The sequence below is a fragment of the Pan troglodytes genome, chromosome 12 (assembly GCF_028858775.2).
Source record: "Pan troglodytes isolate AG18354 chromosome 12, NHGRI_mPanTro3-v2.0_pri, whole genome shotgun sequence".
NCBI classification, from domain to species: Eukaryota; Metazoa; Chordata; class Mammalia; order Primates; family Hominidae; genus Pan; species Pan troglodytes.
The window spans coordinates 58,953,604-58,976,152 of record NC_072410.2 but is presented as its reverse complement, the minus strand read 5'-3'; the positions used below and the strand labels follow the sequence as shown (position 1 = coordinate 58,976,152).

At 38.7% G+C, this 22,549-nt stretch overlaps 1 protein-coding gene and 1 pseudogene across 2 annotated transcripts in view; both read right to left on the bottom strand.

Moving 5' to 3' along the window:
* WDPCP (WD repeat containing planar cell polarity effector) overlaps window positions 1-22,549 on the bottom strand; it is a 729,520-nt gene that overhangs the window by 640,959 nt on the left and 66,012 nt on the right. The gene's annotated exons all lie outside the window — the stretch shown is intronic.
* LOC129141148 (heterogeneous nuclear ribonucleoprotein A1-like) lies at window positions 1,592-2,640 on the bottom strand (annotated as a pseudogene).

The window sequence follows — 22,549 nt, the reverse complement described above, 5'->3', positions numbered from 1 at the left end:
GAACTCTGAAACAGTGGGAGAATATATATATTTGTGATAAAAATAGGTAAGAAAAGAGAAGTGATTTTGAAGAATGAGATATTATTGAAGAAAAATAGACTGGAATGGTATGTTACTCTGGGCAATCGATGATTGGGAGACACAGGGAGGCATCAGAATGGATGAGAGATATACTTAAAACCCCCAAAGATAGGAAGGCACTAAAATAAATTTCTCTTGCCTCACAATTTTGCCTAGGTTTAGTTATATAACCATAACTAGAATAACTTACAACAGAATTCCTATGAAATTAAAAACTCTAATTCAGAAGGCAATCCTATCTAAACTCAAGTTTTCTTGAAATATTTTGGTTTATTTCACGCACAACCTTGGTAAAATAAATAGGAAAGCATATACTTAAAAAAAAAAAAACCTGAATACAGAGATAGTTTTACTTAAAGTTTTTATTCTCCCCACTGCTGCCTGTTTTTGTCTTATTGCAATAGCTAGGACCTTCATTAACACTGTTGAGTACAAGTTGTAAGGGTGGGCCTTCACTCTTGGTTACTGATCTGAGGGGAAAAGCATTCAATGTATGATCATTAAGTGTGAGGTTAGCTCTAGGTTTTTGTAACTACCTTTTATGAAATTGAGGAAGTTCCCTTCTATTCCTAGTTAGCTAAAAGTGTTTTTATAATTGGGTGATGGATTTTGAAAAATGTTATTTCTGCATCTATGGAAATGATCTTATGTTTTTTTTCTTCATTATTCTGTTAATGTGGTTATAGTGATAAATTTGTGGGTGTTAAACCAATCTTACATTTTTGTGACATACCCTTCTTGGTCACTGTATATTATTACTGATATATATTGCTGCAATCAATGCATTAAGTTTTCAAAGATTTTTAAGTCTATGTTCATGGAAAATATTGGTAGGCAAATTTTTTTCTGGTAATTTCTTTGTTAGGTTTTAGTATCAGAGTTATGGTGGCCTCACGAACAAGCAGGAAAGTGTTCCCTCCTTCTGTTTTTTATAAGGGTTTGTGTAAGATTAGTGTTATTTCTTCAGTGAATGTTTATCAGTGAAACCATCTGAATCTAGATTTACACTGTGGAATTTTTTGACAATAAATTTAATTTTAAAAATGGATATAGGACTATTAATGTTTTTGTTTAACCTGTATTGACTTTGGTAAATTGCATTTTTCAAAGAACTTATCCATTTTATTTAAGTTGTCATATTTTTAGTATAAAATTTTAGTAATGGTATCTTATTATCCTTTTCATGCCTGTAGAATTTATAGTGATAACCTCTCTTTTATTTCTGATACTGGTGATTTATGTTCTATTCTTTTTTTAAAGACACATTTATTCAGCGTCATGATCAGACAATATTACATTTAGCAATCAACAGCATGGGTGCAAAAAAAAATCTACATTAAAACCCTTTGTTGGAATGCTGTACACTTTCTACAGAACAAAAACTAAAATAACCTGTTACACCTTTAGTCACAAATACAGTCCTCAAGTTTTTTGCCCATACACATGAGTATTTATCTAAAACATGTCTTTTTTTTTATAGCAGCTAGGCCCTGCCACCACTGTTGCTTGGTTGAGTTCACAAATCTGTTGTAATCTGTAGCTTCCAGGTCCCTTCTCTGGCTCTCTTCTCCTGCTAAGCTTTGTTTCCTGGTAGTAACTAAAATCTTCTCTCATTGCTGTAACTACTGCTGCTACTGAAATTGACATAGTCACCTTGGTTTTGTGGTTTGGCAAAGTATTGGCCTCCAACACCACAGTGCTTCTGCTTCCAAAGTTCTCCCATTCATGGGTCCAAAATTTGAAGACTAATTGTTGTAATTGCCAAAAGCATTGTAGCTTCCGCCACCTTCAAAATTGCTTCCATCACCAAATCCATTATAGCCATCCCCACTGCCACCATATCCACCATGACCACAGCTGCCATCATGACCACTGAAGTTTCCTCCACAATCAAAGTTGTCATTTCCACTGAAACAACCTCCACAACCAACACCAAAGTTTCCAGAACCACTTCAACCTCTTCGGCTGGGTGAAGCACTATCCACCTCTTGTTTTGGCAGGGCTTTCCTAACTTCACAGTTGTGGCCATTCACACGACGGTATTTCTGAATGACAATTTTATCCACGGAGTCATGGTCATCAAAGCTTATAAAGACAAAGCTCCTTTTTTTTTTTTTTGCCACTGCCTCAATCAGTCATAATTTCAATCACTTCAATTTTTCCATACTGTTCAAAATAATCTCTCAGGTGATGTTCTTCAGTGTCTTCTTTAATGCCAGCAACAAATACCTTTTTCACAGTTAGGTGGGCACCTGGTCTTTGAGAACCTTCTCTTGAGACAGCCCTCTTTGGTTCCACAGCTCTCGCATCCACCTTGTGTGGCCTTGCATTCGTGGCTGCATCCACCTCCTCCACAGTGGCATAGGTGACAAACCCAAAGCCCCTGGAGCACTTGGTGTTGGGATCTCTCATGACCACACAGCTTGTGAGCATTCCCCATTGCTCAGAATGGCTCCTCAGCCTCTCATCAGTTGTTTCAAAGCTCAGCCTTCCAGTGAAGAGCTGCTCAGGCTCTTTAAGAGACTGATTTAGACATGACGGTGGCGGTGGGAAGAGACTTTAGCAACTCTTCCTTGGTAGCGACCACAGGCAGAAAGAAGTAAGTTAATGAATGTATCCTTATGTTATATTCTTAATCCATTTTAGGATTTATCAATTTTGTTGATAACTCAGCTCACTGCAACCTCCGCTTCCCAGGTTCAAGCGACTCTCCTGTCTCAGCCTCCTGAGTAGCTGGGATTACAGGCGCCCACCACCAGCCCAGCTAATTTTTGTATTTTTTAAGTAGAGATGGGGCTTCACCATGTTGGCCAGGCTGGTCTCGAACTCCTGATCTCAAGTGATCCACCCACCTCGGCCTCCCAAAGTGCTAGGATTATAAGTATGAGCCCCCGCACCCAGCCAAATTTTAGATTTCTTAATATTCTTTATTGTTTTTCTGTTTTTAAGTCTTTTTCAAAGTTTTGGACTGAATATATATTCTTCCTATCATGCATAAAATATATCAGTATTGTGTTAGTCCGTTCTTGCACTGCTATGAAGAAATACCTGAGACTAGGGGCTGGGCGCAGTGGCTCACGCTTGTAATCCCAGCACTTTAGGAGGCCGAGGCGGGCGGGTCACCAAGGTCAGTAGTTCAAGACAAGCCTGGCCAACATGATGAAACCCCGTCTTTACAAAAATACAAAATTAGCCGTGCATGATGGTAGGTGCCTGTAATCCCAGTTACTCAGGAGGCTGAGGTGGAAGGATCACTTGAACCCAGGAGGTGGAGGTTGCAGTGAGCCAAGATCGCGCCACTGCACTCCAGCCTGGGTGACAGTGCAAGACTCCATCTCGAACAACAGCAACAACAAAAAATGAAATACCTGAGACTAGGTAATTTATAAAGAAAAGAGGTTCAACTGGCTCATGGTTACACAGGCTGTACAGGAAGCATAGCAGCTTCTAGGGAGGCCTCAGGAAATTTACAATTATGGCAGAAGGCAAAGGGGAAACCAGCACTTCACATGGCCATAGCAGGAGGAAGAGTGAGAGGTGGGAGGTGCTACACACTTTTAAACAAGCATATCTTGCAATATCTCACTCTCGCTATGATAACACCAAGGGGGATGGTGTTAAGCCATGAGAAACCACCTCCATGATCCAATCACCTCCCACCAGACCCCACCTCCAACACTAGAAATTACAATTCGACATGAGATTTGGGTAGGGACACAGATCCAAACCATATAAGTAATGTAAGTACCTGAGAAGAGGATCTTACCTCTTGTGTTCAGTTTTATGGAAGTAGGTAGCCTTAGATAAAATTCCCTGGAACCAGAATCTGAGACAGAGATTTGGGTGGATGTGGTTTATTGAGGGACTCCTTGGGAAAAACCTGTAAGTGAAGGAGAGGAGCATGATAGGGAAGGGAAAAGAGCTGCCAAGCAAGGATCTGGTCTTAGGTAAAGTCTAGTCCTGGCCCAAACCACAGAAGGGAGGGATCTGAAATACAAACAGCACAGCAGAGTTGTCATCCCTGGTGGCAAGGGCTGGACTTTTATGCCATCATGTCAGTTGGCCACTGTTGTGGGTCATCTATGGAGGGAGCATAACTTCCCTAGTAAGTTGGCTCCTATCAGTTGATGGCAATTCTCTAGAGAAGAGGGCTAGCTGTAAGCTATTACCAGCCACCACTCATAGGACCTTGGGGATAGAAGCTTTAACCAAGTGAACAGGATCTGGACAGGGCACCACAGTATCAACCACAACTCTGATAGTAAACATAGAGTCCTTGGCAAATAAAATAGGATTTGCAGGTGGGGGAAGTGCTTTGAATATTTAATGTAATGCCTTGTAGCCAATACAATATTTTTGATAGTGTTTGAAGAACTATGCCAATAATAATCCTTGTTCAGGGGAATAATATTCTCACAGATGAATAAGACTTGATGTAAGGAAGAAATAGAATACAAAGTTGGTGTATTTGTTAGGGCTGGCTATATTGTTGTAAATTTTAGACCCCAAACATGTAATGGCTCTAAAGTTTATTTCTCTCAACAGTCCAGGTTGATGTGGGGAGTGGAGAAACTAGAGGAAAGGGCCCTCCTTTACACAATCATTCAGGCACCTGAGCTGACAGCAGCTCTGCAGTCTTCAAGACATGATTTCCAAGACTCTCATGAGTATTGCCATCCAGCTGACTGGGTGTATTAATTATCTGCTGCTGCATAACAAACTTAGCAGCTTAAAACAACAATTAATATTTATTATCTCATTGTTATTTTGGGTCAGAAATTTGGAAGTGGCTTAGCTGAATGGTTCTGGCTCAAGGTCATTCATGAGTTTGCCATCAGATGTGTTTTGTGGGTACAGTCATAAGAAGGCTTGACTAGGGCTGAAGTATCTGCTTCCAATATGGCTTCCTTAGTCCTGGCTATACGCAGCTGGCTTTGGTTTCCTGACACTCAGGCCTCTTTATAAGGGCTGTTGGAATGTCCTCATGACATAGTAGCTGACCTCCCTCAGGAAAGTAATCTAAGAGAACAAGATGAAAGCCTAAATGTCCTTTATGGCCTTGACTTGGAAATCACATTCCATCATTTCTGCACTATCTTGTTCGTTACACAGGTCTGCTATATTCAGTAGAGGAGGGAATTATACAGGGACCATGAGCCAAGAATCACTGACAGCCATCTCGGAGGTGGGCTATCATCTTAGAGGAGCACGTGTGGGAGGTTTTTAAGGACAAATCCTATTTGCATTCCATTGGAGTACACTTACTCGCATGGCTACATCTAATAGCAGGAGACGCAAGGACATGACGTACAGTTGGTTAGCCATGTACCTTTTATTACAGTGGAAGGAGGAGGGAAATATTTAAATGCACATCTGGCAGCTTCTGCTACAATTGGGAAAATGAAACAGGAAGAAAAAATCTTCAAGACAAGAATAACTAAAAGAACAACAAAAGTTGACGTTAGTGAGCAAATTTCTTTATGTACCCAAACCTACATAATGCTTAAATTTCTTTTCTGATTTCATAAAATTGTTCTTGTCTATAGAATCTCATAGGCAAAAGCTCTTAAATTCTGATAGATTGTTTTTAAAAATCCAACATCTTAGTCATGCATGGCCTTAACAAATGTTTTCAATTTAAGTAACTGACTTTTTAAAAATAGTGCAAAAAATACTAATGTCCATTAGTGAAATCCAAGACACATATACAACAGGGAAAATATAATTTGTCTACACACTTGCTGCCTGGAAAATTAGTAACCAAGGTGCAAAATATTCCATCCCTTCTTTGAGAATCTCCCCTGCAGAAATGTTTCCTATGCACTGACTTAGGTCAGAGACCAGGTAATTCTCATTGCATTTCCTATTAAAACAGTAAAATCTCAGATAGAAGATTAAATATTGAACCAAAAGATTTTTTAATTAGTTTTGCTTAATGAGGAAGAGATAATCTCAGTTGTAACAAGAACCTCAAGTGAAAAATAGTTTTCTTCCTAATTTGTCCCAAACATTCTGTTTTGGCTTTGAGTCATATTCTGCATCAGTGAACTGGAATTCAGAATGTTATTGATTTTTCCTAAACATTTAACAACTCAGAACTAGTCTTGCCCACATTTCCACTGAAGATAGTATATATTCATTCTTTTTAAAGTAAGTTTGCTTGACTACATTTGATTGGAATGATAGAAGTAGCACATTATAAAAAATTCTGTATCCTTTGAATTGCTGCATCCTGCATTGTTATTATAACAATTTAAGAAAGCAATAGCCTTATTTCAGGGTCCATCAGTTCCTTGTAATGGAGAAATGTGTAAATCAGATGGCAAAATTCTTGTCAATGATTATGATCACTCTGTGACATCTTGATTCATGATAAAAAACCAAATATACATTATATATTTTCTATAGAATTTAATAACATTTACCTCAAAACAAGGAGCAGCTGTGTGGGAGTAGAATGTACACAAGATATCAAGCTGGGAATCTTGACTCTATCATTTATTAGCTTTATCATATCATTTAATATATGGGCAAGCCATATCATTTCTTACATGGGCAAGTCATCTAGTCTATTTGAGTTCCAGTTTCCTCATATAAAAACAAATACTAATAACCTCTTAAGACCGTGTATAGATTAAAAGAGGGAAAAATGTAAAAGAACTTAGCCAACATTTATATGGCACATAAAGGTTTTGTTTATTGGTCCTTTAATCCTGTTAATCTAAAAATAGAATTTCATACATGGGAAAATTCAGACAGAGAAGTCAAGTAACCTGCTTAAGATCATATATCCAAGAAATTTTCTAGTGCACTTATCACTACACTGTGCTCATATCAAAGTCTCTTGCATGGGACATATAAACCAATTAATTGCAGGAGGTATGGGACCTTACTGGTTGGTTATACATGTGTAGTGGGAGTTGGGGGTACTACAATGTGGAGTATTTTAGCACCCTGAGGAAAAGCTTAGTCCAAATTGGTTATATATGAGAAATTTGCTCAGTCCTGAAAGAAGGCATATTTCCCAATGTCCACTTTAGATTCAGTCAAAGAAGAAAATGAAAAAGGACAAAACTTTCAGAAGGCAGATCCAGGGGCTACAGAGACCACTAAGCAAAAGGAGCATCTCAAAATCAGAATTAATCAGGTAACATTCCTCAAACACAGGTAGGGGGCCCTCAAAACTTGTTCCCAACAGGATTTCAGAATTCTATAGACACGTATTTGCTGTGTGTTTTCCATTTTCCCCAAGGAGAATATTACAATTATCCTGTTCCTGTATCAGCCCTTATGTATCAGGTGAGAGAAGGCAGAAAATCTGTCTTTTTTATTTCACAGGTGTAAGTAGGATCTACAGAAGCAGATCATGATTAGAAACTACCATACCTCACCCAGATGTCACAGATTATGACCTTGATGCTATGCTTGCCTAGGACTTTGGGGCTTTCTCCCTAAGGGAATGGGTGGGTATATTTTGCATCTCAGAAATAGAGCAAATCAAACATTTGGTGACCAAAAGGCATGTAGCCATTAGAGCTATTCTAAATATTCTAGTTCTTCTTCCGGGGATATGATGGGACTGTACTTTCCTGCCCCTTGAAGTTAGACATAGACAGGTAATTTACTCTGGCCAGTGAAATGTGAGTGGAAATGATATGTGTCACTTTCAGGCAAAATTCATTTATTCACATGTTTCTCTTCTCTCCTACCATAGCGATCACAGAAACACATGTATAGATGGAATCTCTTTCAGCCCGGGTCCTTGAGTCACTAAGTTGAACAGAGACCTTCTTGCTAACCTGAGTTCTGAATGTAGAGTGAGCAAGAAATAAATATTTATTGTGATCAAGCCTCTGTGATATGAAAGTTGTTTGTTACTACAGTAAAAGGCAGTAGACTTTTATTAACACAAGCACACATTTTATTAATTCATTGAAATTATTTCCTTCACAAAGACAAGTAGGATCAATGTCAATCAACCTGAGATAAAGTGTTGTTGGTTTTTTTTTTTTTATAACCAACCTAATAAATTGTATTTCCCAGTACTAGGTAAAATTGTTGGCCAAAAATTTAATAAAGTCAACCATCTCACCTCAGCAGCCCAGCACCACTGAATTGGAAAGAGTTCTCATAAAGAAGTCTAGGGTTGGTTCAGCAGAAGAGGTGCTTCGAGGAGGCCACAAATAAGTACTCTGTGGCAGCAAAGAAGAGTGAAAGACAGGAGAGAAAAACACTGAAATTATGAGGGCCTCAATGAAAGTTTACCAAAAAAAAAATGACTGCTTAGCTTTTAATTTGTGGGTTTCAGGGTAACCAGGAGAGGTTCTGGAATCTTTTTGTTTTGTTTTTGCTTTTTGGGACAGCATCTGGCTCTGTCACTCAGGCTGAAGTGCAGTGGCACGATCTTGGCTTACTGCAGCCTTGACCTCCTGGGCTCAAGTGATCCTCCCACTTCAGCCTCCCAAGTAGCTGGGACTACAGGCACATGCCACCACAGCTGGCTAATTTTTGTATCTTTTTGTAGAGATAGGGTTTCACCGTGTTGCCCAGGCTAGTCTCAAACTCCTGGGCTCAAGTGATCTGCCTGCCTCGGCCTCCCAAAGTGCTGGGATTACAGGCATGAGCCACTGCGTACAGCCCAGTTCTGGAATCTTTAAAAAAAGCTCCAGATTCTTTTTTTTTATTTTTATTTTTTGAGACAGAGTCTCACTCTGTTGCCCAGGCTGGAGTGCAGTGGCCCAGTCTCGGCTCACTGCAACCTCAGACTCCCGAGTTCAAGCGATTCTCCTGCCTCAGCCTCCCGAGTAGTTGGGATTACAGGTGTGCACCACCATGCTGGGCTAATTTTCTGTATTTTTTTAGTAGAGATGGGGTTTCACCATGTTGGCCAGGCTGGTCTCAAACTCCTGACCTCAGGTGATCCACCCGCTTTGGCCTCCCAAAGTGCTGGGATTACAGTCGTGAGGCACCATGCACGGCCAAAAAAAAAAAGCTCCAGATTCTTAAAGTGGACCCAGGAGTGAATAGAAGGCATGCTGGGAAGGCAGGGGTGGAGTTACCATGAAGCTCATAAGGCATACGCTTTAGGACCTCTCACTTGCACAGGCCCTTTCTAAGGTCCTGTGAGGGGACCTAGCAATCCTGTATTTGTAGTTTTTTAAAGGACTGCCCCCTAAATTATATGAGCTTTCAGGTCCATGCAACCTGTATCTGCCTCTGTATGGAGGCAGTAAGCTGGCATGGAAAGCCTTGTCACAGCTTCAGGCACTGGGAGTCAGGTAAAGGACACTCCATATTAGGAAATTAATCCTTCCCTGGGAAAGGGGACTTGAGCACAGGACCAGCTACACAATTGCAGGGCTTGGTACAAAACGAAAATGTGAGGCTTTTTGTCCAGGAAGCAGGAAACATGTATTGTTACAGGAACTAATATATAAATCTTTTTCCTTTCTTCCACTTTCTCTCTCTCAACCTGTCATGGTATTTTAAATTTGCCATTTAATGTTATGTTCATGCAGGCTTGGTGTGCATGGAGATTTCAAGCAGCCAGGGGCCCCTGCCCCAACACGATACACCAACTACTGGGTTTCTCCTCCCACCAACCACTAAACCAATGCTTTGCCCACAGTCAGGGTGAGAAATTTAAGTCAAGCATTTCTCCTTCTCACCGGCCTGCTGCCACAATCCACAATGAACAGGAGAACCTCCAGATATACCAGATACCTGGATGAGGGTTAGGCTAGAGGCTCATTCAGCCAAGTTCTTGCCTAATATACTGTGGCACTATCAGTACAAGATGAAGATGGCACTGCCCATGTCCAACTGGTCCCAACCCTCCCCAAGCCTACACCCAGGGGGTGATGGGTTATAGCTGCCACTGGGTGGGGGCAGTAAGAGGGAGGCTGGATGAGTCTCTGGGCTTCAGGGAATAGGGCAGTGGGCAGTGAAGAAGCTGTTTGGGAAGGTGGTGGGAGGCAGGACTGTGAATGAGCCTGGGCTCCAAGCCCCAAGTACGTGCTCCATTGTCTTATCAGACTTCACTTACCAAACACAAATTTGAAGATAAAGTATTAAGAACTTTAAGATGGTGACAACAGAATATTAAACCCCAAGCATAAAGCCCCCTTCTGAGCATGAGGCCTTATGAGACTGCATCCATGAAGGAAGCCTTGCCTGAGAGTTTAATACGACAGCCAGAGTTGATGTTGATATCCACTGTTACATATCAGTGTTACAACTCTGTTCCAGGAGGGCTTGATTGCATCTATAACACAGAGTGTTTACACACGAAAAGGATTTCTTTTTCTCCAATTCTCCCTTTCAACATGAAATCTGTGGAATATCTCCCTTCCTGCCCCTAACAACTTCTAGAACTTATAGGCAAACTAGATTCCTAACTTTCAGATTCCATAACTACTCATTTTGGCTATTAAAACTCGGTATATTTAAAGACTTTAATCTCATCCTCAACTTAAATCTCATTTCCCCTCCTCCTAGGGTAGAACTGACCTGGGACCCTGATTATTAGAGAATCTGTTTCTGCAACATCTTTCCTTCTTACCTTTTCCAAAGCTGAAGTCTCCAGCATTAGGTAGGAAAAGGGCGAAGGTCTAGGACAAGAATCTCTTCCAACTTGGTGGGTTGTCACTTCTCTCTGACTAACACTGTGGTTCTAAGGATGCCCTCTGTGTGACAGTCCCTAAATTCTGCTTTCCTTGTGGGGTACATGTATGAGTTCTTCAGAGTCAAGGCCTGCCCACCACAGGAATCTCCAATGCAGATGACGCCACCCCACCTCAACCACAGCCATCACCCATCCACTCAGTGGTACATCCAATACTCTGTTATTACTGGGTTTACTACTAGGCTCTCCTGCTCCTCCCCTGCCCACTTGGCTTGGGGTGGGAGGTGAAGGCTCCCTCTTCTCCCTCAAGGGAGGATGAACCATGTTATGGCTTGAATGTGTCCCCCTGTCCAAAGTTCAAGTGTTGCAAACTTAATCCCAAACGCAACAATGTTGAGAGGTGGGACCTTTAAGAGGTGATTAGGTAATGAGGGCTCTGCCTTCATAAATGGATTAATGCTGTTATCTCAGAGTGGGTTTCTGATAAAAGGATGAATTTGGTTCCCTTCCTCTCTTGCTCTCTCACACTCTCTTGCCCTTCTGCCTCCTGCCATGGGATGACACAGCAAGAAGGTCCTTGCCGGATGCCAGTATTTTGATGTTGGACTTCTTAGCCTTCAGAACTATGAGAAATAAATTTCTTTTCTTTATAAATTATCTAGCCTTTGGCATCCTGTTATAGCAACAAAAAATGGACTAAGGCAAACCACAAGCCTGATATTCTTCCTTTTTCTAGCATCATCCTAATACTATTTTATATAATATATATGAGAGTTTATTAAGCATTAACTCACGCAATCACAATAGGCCATCTGCAGGCTAAGAAGCAAGGAGAGCCAGTCCAAGTGCCAAAACTGAAGAACTTGGAGTCTCATGTTCCAGGGCAGGAAGCATCCAGCATGGGAGAAAGATGCAGGCTGGGAGGTTAGGGCAGTCTCTCTTTTCACATTTTTCTGCCTGCTTATATTCTAGCTATGCTGGCAGCTGATTAGATTGTGCCCACCCAGCTAAAGGGTGGGTCTGCCTTTCCCAGCCCACTGACTCAAATGTTAATCTCCTTTGGCAACACCCTCACAGACACACCCAGGATCAATACTTTGTATCCTTCAATCCAGTCAAGTTGACATTCAGTATTAACCATCACAGATATGTTGTCCCCATTACTGGTGGCTGCCTTGTAACATGGTATTAACACATCTTCTTTTGGGCTGGGGGTCTAGTTACTAATTCCTGGACAATAATACTTACATTTAAAAAAAATACGTGCATCAAATAACTAGAGATATTAGTAAAAGTCTTAGCGTGGTTCTTCAAGACCATTGCAAGATTGCCATCTCTTTCTGGCCAAGGTTCAGGACAGGATTGAGATACTAAAAGTTGCCTTGAGTGGGGGCATTATGACCCAAATCAGTGCAAATAGCCCCAAACCAAACCACTAAGTCCAAGTGGTCGGGCAGGAGAAGAGGTAAATGTGGGAGTCTGAATCACTGGGGAAAAGAGAAGAGTTGGTGACTGAGGGGACCAACGAGGCTGCAGAGGAGGATGGATGCCTTTTTCTATAAGGGTTTTTCTGTGGCCCTTTGATCATTATGTGAGCAAGCTAAATGAATTAAAATCAGACAATCTGAAAATCTAACACGAAATAACATTTGTACACTGAGGAGGGTAAGAAAAAATGCACTTATTAACCCTTTCAGATTATGCCAATAAACTGGGCATTTTTGGTTTGAGTCAATGCAGGACAATGTATGGTCTTTAGTCCCATTTTCTTTTGCCTATAACAGAATACCTGAAACTGGGTAATTTATAAGAATATATTAATTTCTTACAATTCTAGAGGCTGAGAAATCCCAGGTTGAAAGGCCATATCCAGTGAGAGTCTTGTTGCTAGTGGGAACTCTCTGAAGGGTCCCGAAGGAGGTTATCACCTGGTGAGGAAGCTGAGTGTACTAACATGCTAGCTCAGATCTTTTTCTCTTCTTATAAAGCCACTGGTTCTCCTTTCATGATAACACATTAATCCATGAATAAATTAAACCACTCATGAGGGCAGAACCTTCACGATCCAATCACTTCTTAAGGGCTCCACCCCACCTCTCAATACTGCCACATTGCGGATTAAGTTTCAACATGAATTTTGGAGGGGCTATTCAAACCATAGCAATAAGAACTAAGTAAAACAATGAAGGTGGTATATAATTGTGGAAAGCTTCATCCATTTATTAAAAAAATTTGCTGAGTTTCTCCAGTATACCAGACCTGTTATATATGTTGGGATACAACAGTGACCATGACAAACAGAGTCTTGATATCTTGAAGCTCACTTTCATCTTCTGATGCAGCTCTCTCTATATTTGAAACATGATCATCTATATATTTAATGTGATTATCAAGACCATACTTATTTGAGTTGGGGGTATGCCTTATTGTTCTCAGTACTCCTAGCACCTAATACCCTGACTGACACACAGAAAGTACAAAAAGGTATTTGTTGATGGTCCGGGCACGGTGGCTCATGCCTGTGATCCCAGCACTTTGGGAGGCTGAGGAGGGTGGACCACTTGAGGCCAGGAGTTTGAGACCAGCCTGGCCGATATAGTGAAACCCCATCTCCACTAAAAATACAAAAAATTAGCTGGGTGTGGTGGCACACCTGTAATCCCAGCTACTCAGGAGGCTGACGCAGAGAATCACCTGAACCTGAAAGGCAGAGGTTGCAGTGAGCCGAGATTGCGGCCCTGCATTCCAGCCTGGGCAACAGAACAAGACTTTGTCTCAAAAAAAAAAAAAAAATTGTTGATGGAATAAATGAATTCATTTGCAGTAAGAATAACATAACTCATGAAATGCATCCAAAATACACATGTTGTTAATTTAGCATGACTAAAACTTCATGAAACCAAAATTCTTCTCATATATTCGGAAATGTAGCACAAAAAACTGTTTTGATTAGTGAAATTATGTAGAAAAATATACCTAAAAAGGATATATTCAGAGATAGTCAGGAGTTATTTTCATTTTCTTCCATTATGGCTATTTACTTGTGCCAAAAAATTACTGTTAGAAGTTGTTTTTAAAAATAGAATCTTTAAGTGGTAGATTAAATCCAGCTGGCTTCAAACGGTACAGGATGGTGGTGTTGGGGGGAGGGTCACAGATGGCCAGATCTCTAGGGAATTCTATGACCTCAGTGATGACTGACTAAAATTCCTGGACTTTTCCTGGACTTTTCTTGTGAGAGGAATTCTACAGTTGATAATTATTGATAATTATCAATTCTTGTTCCCTGATAGTTATTGTTATTACTTTTTATTGAGGTAAAATTCACATAAGATAAAATTATTTTGAAGTGTGCAATTCAGTGACTTTGAGTACATTCACAATATTATACAACTATCACTTCTCTCTAGTTTCAAAGCACTTTCATCACCCCAGAAGAAAACCTCATACCCATTAAGCAGTCACCCTGAGAATTATTTAATCTCTCGCTCCACATAATAAGCACCAGTCCTATCAGCTCTGTAATAGAAAAATAACAGGAAAAGTATTTTCCTCCAAAAAGTATAAAAATTGTAACTTTAATAATAGGGTTTGCAAGACCAGTCAAGGGCTAGCCTGTGATCCTTCGAGTGATGCCGTGGTGACCTCTGATGCTGAACATATGGGCATGGTCTGACCTCCAGAGGGGCAGCAGGTGTATCTCTGCATAGGCCTCTGAGAAAGCTACCTGGGATGATCCCGGAAGACCAAAATGTCAACTGAGTTTTTAAGTGTATTTAAGGTTTTCAGACTTAAATGATTTTTGAATTGTCAAACACCACGCAAAGAGTAGATATGGTAAGTGATTTAAAAAGCAGATTAAATATAAATGGATTGGAATGTGAAAAAAGCCACAAACACTACACACTGACAGGCTTTAGGAAATGCCTCTTTACAACCTTGACTTTCTTGATGAGGAATTTGTGCTGGTAAAGGGGCTTTCGTTTATTTAGGGGATGGACCGAGAGGCTTCCTGAGGAGAAAATCTATTTTAAAGCAAGACAATGAAGGAGGAGTTTGGGCTGGAAACAAAGGCTAAGTCACCAAAGGGGTGTGATCTTTCTGATTCCAGAGTTATATTGTCATTCAGATTACTTTCCTAGCCCAGATTCTCTTTGAGGTCATGTTTGGATGGGGTAGAGTAGGAACATGGTAAATAAAAAATTGAAAATGGAAAGAGCTGCTTATCTAAGAGGGAGTCCTGAACTAGGCTAAGGTAGCTTTTCCACTCAACAAAGATGTGTGGAAAGCACTATGTGCTGGGCATTTGTTAAACATGGAAGATACAATGGTAAACAGGACAGATATACTCCCTGTCTCCAAGAATTTTACAGTCTAAAGGTAGATATTTAAAATAGGACTACATAAATATTGACTACAATAAAGACTACAAAGGAATAGTTCACTAGGCAACGGCAGTGTTTAATGGCAGAACTCTAACCCAGTCTGGAAAGACAGGGAAAACTTCCCTGAGGAGACATTTTAGCTGAGATCTGAACAATAAAGGGTAGGGAAGTCAAGAGGGTGGGGCAGTAGGCACAGTGTGTGTAAATGTTTTGAGGTGGGAAGAGCTGGAGTTTGAGGCCAGTGGGCTTAAGCATAGGGGCCAGTGAGAAAAGCAGCAGAACAGTTTATGAAGGAGCTGGCTACTTCCCTGCACTTGTGGACTGTTCTGCCAGCAAGCAAACCAGCCACAGGCAGGGCAGAGAGACCTTCACTGTTGTAAGGTTGTGGGGTATGAATTGAACTGGGGCCTTGAGGGGCTTGGTAAATGGATTAGGCAGGTGTCTGGTTACCCCTCTAGTTAGATGCACTAGGCCTTTTGTGTGGCCAGGTCACATGCCTCTGGCTTCTATGCAACATTGTCCCAAAGACATGGATTCAATCCCTTCCAGAAACTCCAAAATTATCCTGGACTCTGGATCAAGTCTCAGACCAGGAACCACAGCTAAGGCATGTGGTGCTGACAGGGTTGGCCTACTGCCTGGTTAACAATTTTGGCTCAATTCGGGGGCACATGTGTTTGTTCATCTGCATGGGAAACCCCTCATGACACTGACTCTTTTGTTGTAGGAAGGATGCAGCCATGCTTGTGCTTTACCTAGCAGAAACATTTTACCAGGAATGAGCTGCGTGAAGAGCCATACATCTCTCAGTCACATCAGGGCCAGGCTTCCTATCAGATATTTGGGCAGAACTTCTATGAGTAGGGATAGCACCTCCAACCATCCATAGCTCCAGGGAGCCTCAAAAGTTGTCCATCTTGTTTAGAGCACTAGCACCTAGCACATGCACCTAGGTGCATTTTAGGAAATCAAGAAATATCACTGTAATGGATGAGTGGAGGTAGAGCACAGAGCAGCAGGCAGTTCTGCTAAAGCAGTTCCCAGCTAACCCAAAAGATTAGCATTCTTTGCTTGCAGAGATGTGAAAAGCCAGCAGCTAAATCAGTGAGTCTCATCTCTCCCTGAACATATACATTACATACATATAAGTTTTATTTAAGATATGTTTTAAAAGTATATTTATAAAGAAATTAGGCTAGAAGTAAATATGCCCAAATATTAAATTTTTTTTTTTTTTTAGACAGGATCTTGTGCTGTCACCCAGGCTGGAGTGCAGTGGCATGATCATAGCTTACTGAAGCCTTGAATTCTTGGGTTCAAATGATACTTCCACCTCAGCCTTCCATTTAGCTGGGACTATAGGCGTGTACTACCATGCCCAGCCAATATTAATTTTTTGACAATAGGATTATGTATAGTTATCTTACTCTATGGATATACTTAATCTATGGATTTCTGTATGTTACTTAAAAAAAAAACAGCTTTACTGAAGTATAGCTGGCATATAATAAAATGCATATGTTTAAAGTCTCACTATGAAAAATTTTAACACATTAATACACCTGTGAAAACACCACCACAATCAAGATAGTGAATATATGCATCACTCTCAAAAGACTCTTCTTGTCAAAATACACATAGACATAAAATTTACCATCTTAACCATTTTAAGTATACAGTTCAGTGTTATTAAATACATTCATAAAGTTATGCACCATCACCACCATATAACTCCATAACTCTTTTCATTTTGTAAAACTGAAACTCCATAGCCATTAAACAATAACTCCAATTCCCTTCTATCCCGAGCCCATGGAAACCACTATTCTACTTTCTGTCTATGATTCTGACTACTCTAAGTTCATCTTGTCCTTTTTTAATGCCACCTTCTTGCCCCACCCTCACCCCATCCCCAGACAACCACTGATCTGTTTTATATCACTATAGATTAGTTTTTGTTCCTTAGAATTTCATACAAATGGAGTTATAATGTACACTTTCTGTCAAGTCTGGCTTCTTTCATACAACAGAATTACTTTGAGATTCCTCCATGTTGTTGTTTGTATCAACAATTTATTCCTTTTTATTACTGAGTAATAGTGCATTGTATATATACTTAATTTGCTTATTCATTCATTGTACATGGACATTTGGGTTGTTTCTAGTTTTGAGCTATTACAAATAAAGCTGCTGTGAATATTCATGTATAAGTCTTTGTGTGGGTGTAAGTTTTCATTTATCTGAGGTAAATACCTAGGAGTTGAACGGGTCATTTGGTGGATGTATGGCTTAACTTTTTAAAAAGCTGCTGAGCCATTTTCCAAAACAATGATAACATTTTACATTTTCATCAGCATTGTATGAGAGTTCCTGTTGTTCCATAACCTCTCCAAAACTTAGTATGATTAGTCTTTTTAATTTTAGACATTCTAGTGGGTATAGGTATATCATTGTGGTTTTAATTTGCATTCTGTAATGATCAATGATGATGAACATCTTTTTATGTGCTTATTTGCCATCTGAATATCTTCTTTGACAAAAAGTCTGCTCAAATATCTTATCTGTAGGTTTATTTGTGTATGTGTGTTCTTATTGTTGAGTTTCAAGAATTCTTTATGTATTCTAGATAGAAGTCCTTTATTTGATATGTGATATGCAAATATTTTGTCCTGTCTGTGTGGCTTTTCACTCTCTTTGGTGTCTTTCTATCAGCAAAATGTCTCAATTTTGATAAAGCTTAATTTATCAAAATTTTTAAATGGATCATTTCTTTCATATGGTATCTAAGGAAGCTTTGTTTAGCCCAAGGTTACCAAGTTTTTCTCCTAATTTTTCCTTACAGAAGTTTTATAGTTTTAGTTAAGTTGAGGTTGATGCCTAGGAAAATAACAACAACAACAAAAAAGAACAAATTTAAAAACAACAAAAAATAAGTTTCATATTTTAGGTTTTATATTCAGGTCTATGATCAATTTTTAGTTGATTTTATTTATGGTAGAAGGTATGGACCAAAGTTCATTTATTTGCAAATAAATGTCCCATTGTTCTAGTACCTTTTGTTGAAAACGACTATGCTTTTTTCCTGAATTGACTTTGTACTTCTGTTAAAAATCAATGGACCATACATGTGTAGGCCTATTTCTGAAGTCTCTATTTTATAACATTGAACTATTTGACTATTTTTATGTCACTATCTTTAAGTCTTTAAGTCAGACAGTATAAGTGTGCCATTTTTGTTCCTTTTTTTTTTTTTTTCCAAATTGTTTTGGCTATTCCAGGTCCTCTGCATTTTTATGAGTTTTAGAGTCAATCTGTCAACTTTTAAAAAATCTGCTGAAATTTTGATAGGGGTTGCATTGAATTTATAGATGAAGTTGGGGATAATTGATGTCTTAAAAATATCAAGTCTTCAATCACTTGGGTATTGGTTACTCCAAGCCAATTCAATCAGAATCTCTGGGGACGAGACAAGCCATTGTATTTTCTAAGAAATTCCCCAGGTGCTTTTAATGTACAGCCAGAGTTGTGAACACTGAGCTCTGGCATCTGTCTTGCGGGCAGCTCTGCCTGCTTAATGCTCCCAAAGGAAATGAACTATATTGAATAACACAAGGAATAATTGAAGGAAATAGTGACACTGAGCTTAGAGAAAAATTTTCAAGGAGACATGGACTTGAAAGGCTATCATACAGGAGAGGAATTAGACTCTTGCAAACCCAACAGACAGAAAATTCAGGGAATCAGACATTATCTTAGCCCAAGGAGGTACTTTCAACAGTCAATGATGTCCTCAGAAACAATGGGCTTTCTAGGAGGGGAGATCTCTTTGGTCCTAGAGATTAGTGGGATTCATTCACTAAACATTCACCAGCTCCCTACAATGTACTGACAAGAAAGTTGCAGAGGCTTTTCAGTATCAGAAGAGTTCTTGGAAGAACTACTCTGAGTTTGGTAACTACTCTGAGTTTCTGATTCCATAAAATACTTTTTGAAAATTCTTCATGAAATTCTCATGAAATGGCTACTTTGTACTGTTGGGCCACAACTGTAGGCTTTCTTATTATTCATAGCTCAAGGTTGTTGGGGAAAAAAATGAATACATTGCCAGTGGGTAACTAATTCTGTGTGAGGGATAAGAACACACAGGGGCATACAGCATTATGTAGGACAGAGAACAGAAATAGTAATAATGCAACTGTCTCACTGAGAAAAAGAAGCTCAGAACCATGAAACTTCTGTGGGTAGGAAATTCCAGTAACATAAAAATATGTGGGGTGAATCTATTGCATTGATCACATGACCAGGATAATGTAAAGTTTATATGGAGTATAGTTTGTATGGAGTTAAAGTAGCAGCTAAAATATTTGACAGATTTAGAAATATAATTAGTTTTTTCAAGGGCATATGGAATCTTGACCAAAATGGACCATATTCTGGACCATAGAAGAGATTGGCCTGTGTTTCTTTCTTGTATTGGCCTCGTGAGGTTTTGGTACCAGGTTATGTGGTCTCATTAAACAAATTGTCTATTAGACCTCTATATACAGAATCTATACGGAATAATTCAACAAGCAAGAACTACTCTGAGTTTGGTAACTACTCTGAGTTTCTGATTCCATGAAATAGTTCTTTAAAATTTTTCATGAAACTTTCATGAAATGGCTACATTATACTGTTGGGTCACAACTGTAGGTATATTATAATTCACATTTCAAGGTTGATGGGGAAAAAAATGAATACATTGCTGGTGGGTAACTAATTCTGTGTGAGGGATACAGAATTCTGTTAGTTTTTCTTTAAGTTTCTGTTAGTTTTTCTCTAAGTTCAGAGTCACTATTTCCTTCAGTCATTCCTTGTGTTATTCAACATGGCTCATTCCTTTTGAGAGCCTTAAGCAGGTAGAGTCCCCCCAAGACAAATGCCATGTATGAGTCTGAACAAATTTCAAATGATTGAAACGAAACAAAGCATGTTCTCAAACTACAGTGGAATTAAGCTAGAAATCAGTAATAAAGGATACTTTAAAAATTGCTAAGTCATTGGAAATTACACATACACTTCTAGATAACCTATGGTTCTAAGGTAACTTCAACAAATATTGGAAACTTTTTGAGCTGAAAATAATATTTTAGTCTACCACTATACCACCCTGAACGTGCCCAAACTCATCTGAAAATAATATTTTGTTTCAGATTAGGAAAATACAACATATTCAAACTGGAGTGCAATTTAAGTTGTACTCAGAAAAATATTTGTATCCTTAAATGAATATATTCAAAAAGAAGGTGAAAATCATTTGAAAAAGTCATGAAAAGAGTACCAAATTAAACCTAAAGGAAGTGTTAAAGTGAAGCATATTAAATTATCTGTATTCAACTATTTTTTACCTACAAAAACAGCAATTTCATTTTGTTAAATTTAATAGAAGGAAATAAATAATAAATCACAGAACTTAACAAGCTATAATGAAACAAACAAACAAAAAAACAAAATTATAGTGGTGTGAATCAAAACCAAAAGTTGCTTCTTTATGAAGACTAATACAGTGGTTCTCAAAGTGTGGTCTGAGGACTTTTGGACATCTCTGAAGTCCTTTCAAGGAGTCTACAGGGTCAAAATTATTTTTATAACAATAATAATATGTTCGTTTTCATCCTTATTTCCTCACAAGTATACAACAGAGTTTTCCAGTGGATGCATGACAGGGAATATTGCAACAGATTGACAGCAAAAATAGGTAAAAGACTCTAACTGTCTTCTATTAAGCCTGACATTAAAAGAGATTTAAAATGTAAAACGATGTCACTCTTCCCAATTTCTTGTTTTAAAAAAAATTACTGTTTTCATTAGAGATAAACATTTTATCTCTATTATCTTTATTATGTTAAAAATAACATAAAATATGTTATGCTAAAGTATAATAGTTATAAGTAAATTAAAAAATAAATATTTTAAAATTTTCACATTTTTAACCTGTAACATAAATATTTATCAAAATATCTTTAGGGTCCTCAATAATTTTTAAAAGTGTAGAGAGTCCTGAGAATCACTGAGCTAATAAAATTGATTTATCAGTGGTGATGGTGATCAAGAAAAAAAGAAATAAAGGCATGAATCTCTAATATCGAGAATAAAAAGGAGATATCACTATAAAGTCTATGGACATTAAAAAATAATAAAATGTTATAAACATCTTTATGTTAATTGATTTGAAATTTTAATAAATTGATAAATTCCTAACAATATAAAACTTACTCAAGCGACACACAAAAAAATAGAAAATACAAATAATTTTATATCTATTTAAACATTTAATCTATAATTTAAAACCTTTCTCTGGTATACACAAAACCTGTGGGCCCAGATGACTTTGCCAGTGAATTCTACCAAACAATTAAAGAATAAATAACACCAATCTTACACAAACTCTTCAAGAGAATAGACTAAAAGCGGAAACTTGCCAAGTTGTTTTTTTTTTTTAATTTCAACTTTTATTTTAGATTCAGGGAGTACATGTGCAGGTCTGGGTTGTTATATTGCATGATGCTGAGGTTTGGGGTACAATTGATCCTGTCACCCAGGTAGCAAGCATAATTCCTGATAGGTAGTTTTTCCTTGCCCCCTCACTCTCCCTGCCCTCTTTTGGAGGCCCTGATGTCTATTGTGCTTATCTTTGTGTCTGTGTGTACCCAATGTTTAGCTCCCACTTATAAGTGAGAACATGTATTTACTTTTCTTTTCCTGTATTAATTCTTAGGATAATGGCCTCCAGCTGTATCCATGTTGCTGCAAAGGACTTACTTTTGATATTTTTTTAATGGCTGCATAGTATTCCATTGTGTATATGTACCACATTTTCTTTATCTAGTCCACCACGGATGGGCACCTGACTTGATTCCATATCTTTGCTATTGTGAATAGTGCTGCGATGAACATATGAGTGCATGTGTCTTTTTTGTAGAATGACTTATTTTTCTTTGGGTATATACCCAGTAATGAGATTGCTGGGTCGAATTGCAGTTCTATTAGTTCTTTAAGAAATCTCTAAACTACTTTCCACACTGGCTGAACTAATTAACATTCTCACCAACAGTGTACAAGCATTCCCTTTTCTCTGAAGCATCTGCCTTTTTGACTTTCTAATAATAGCCATTCTGACTGATGTGAGATGGCATCTCATTGTGGTTTTGATTTGCACTTCTCTGACGATTAGTGATGTTGAGCATTTTTTCATGTTTGTTGGTCACTTGTATGTCTTCTTTTGAGAAGTGTTTATGTCCTTTGATCACTCTTTAATGGGGTTATTTGGTTTTTGCTTGCTGAATTATTCCTTATAGATTCTGTATATAAATGTCTAATAGACAACTTGTTTAATGAGACCACATAACCTGGTACCAAAACCTCACAAGGCCAATACAAGGAAGAAACACAGGTCAATCTCTTCTATGACAGATGCAAA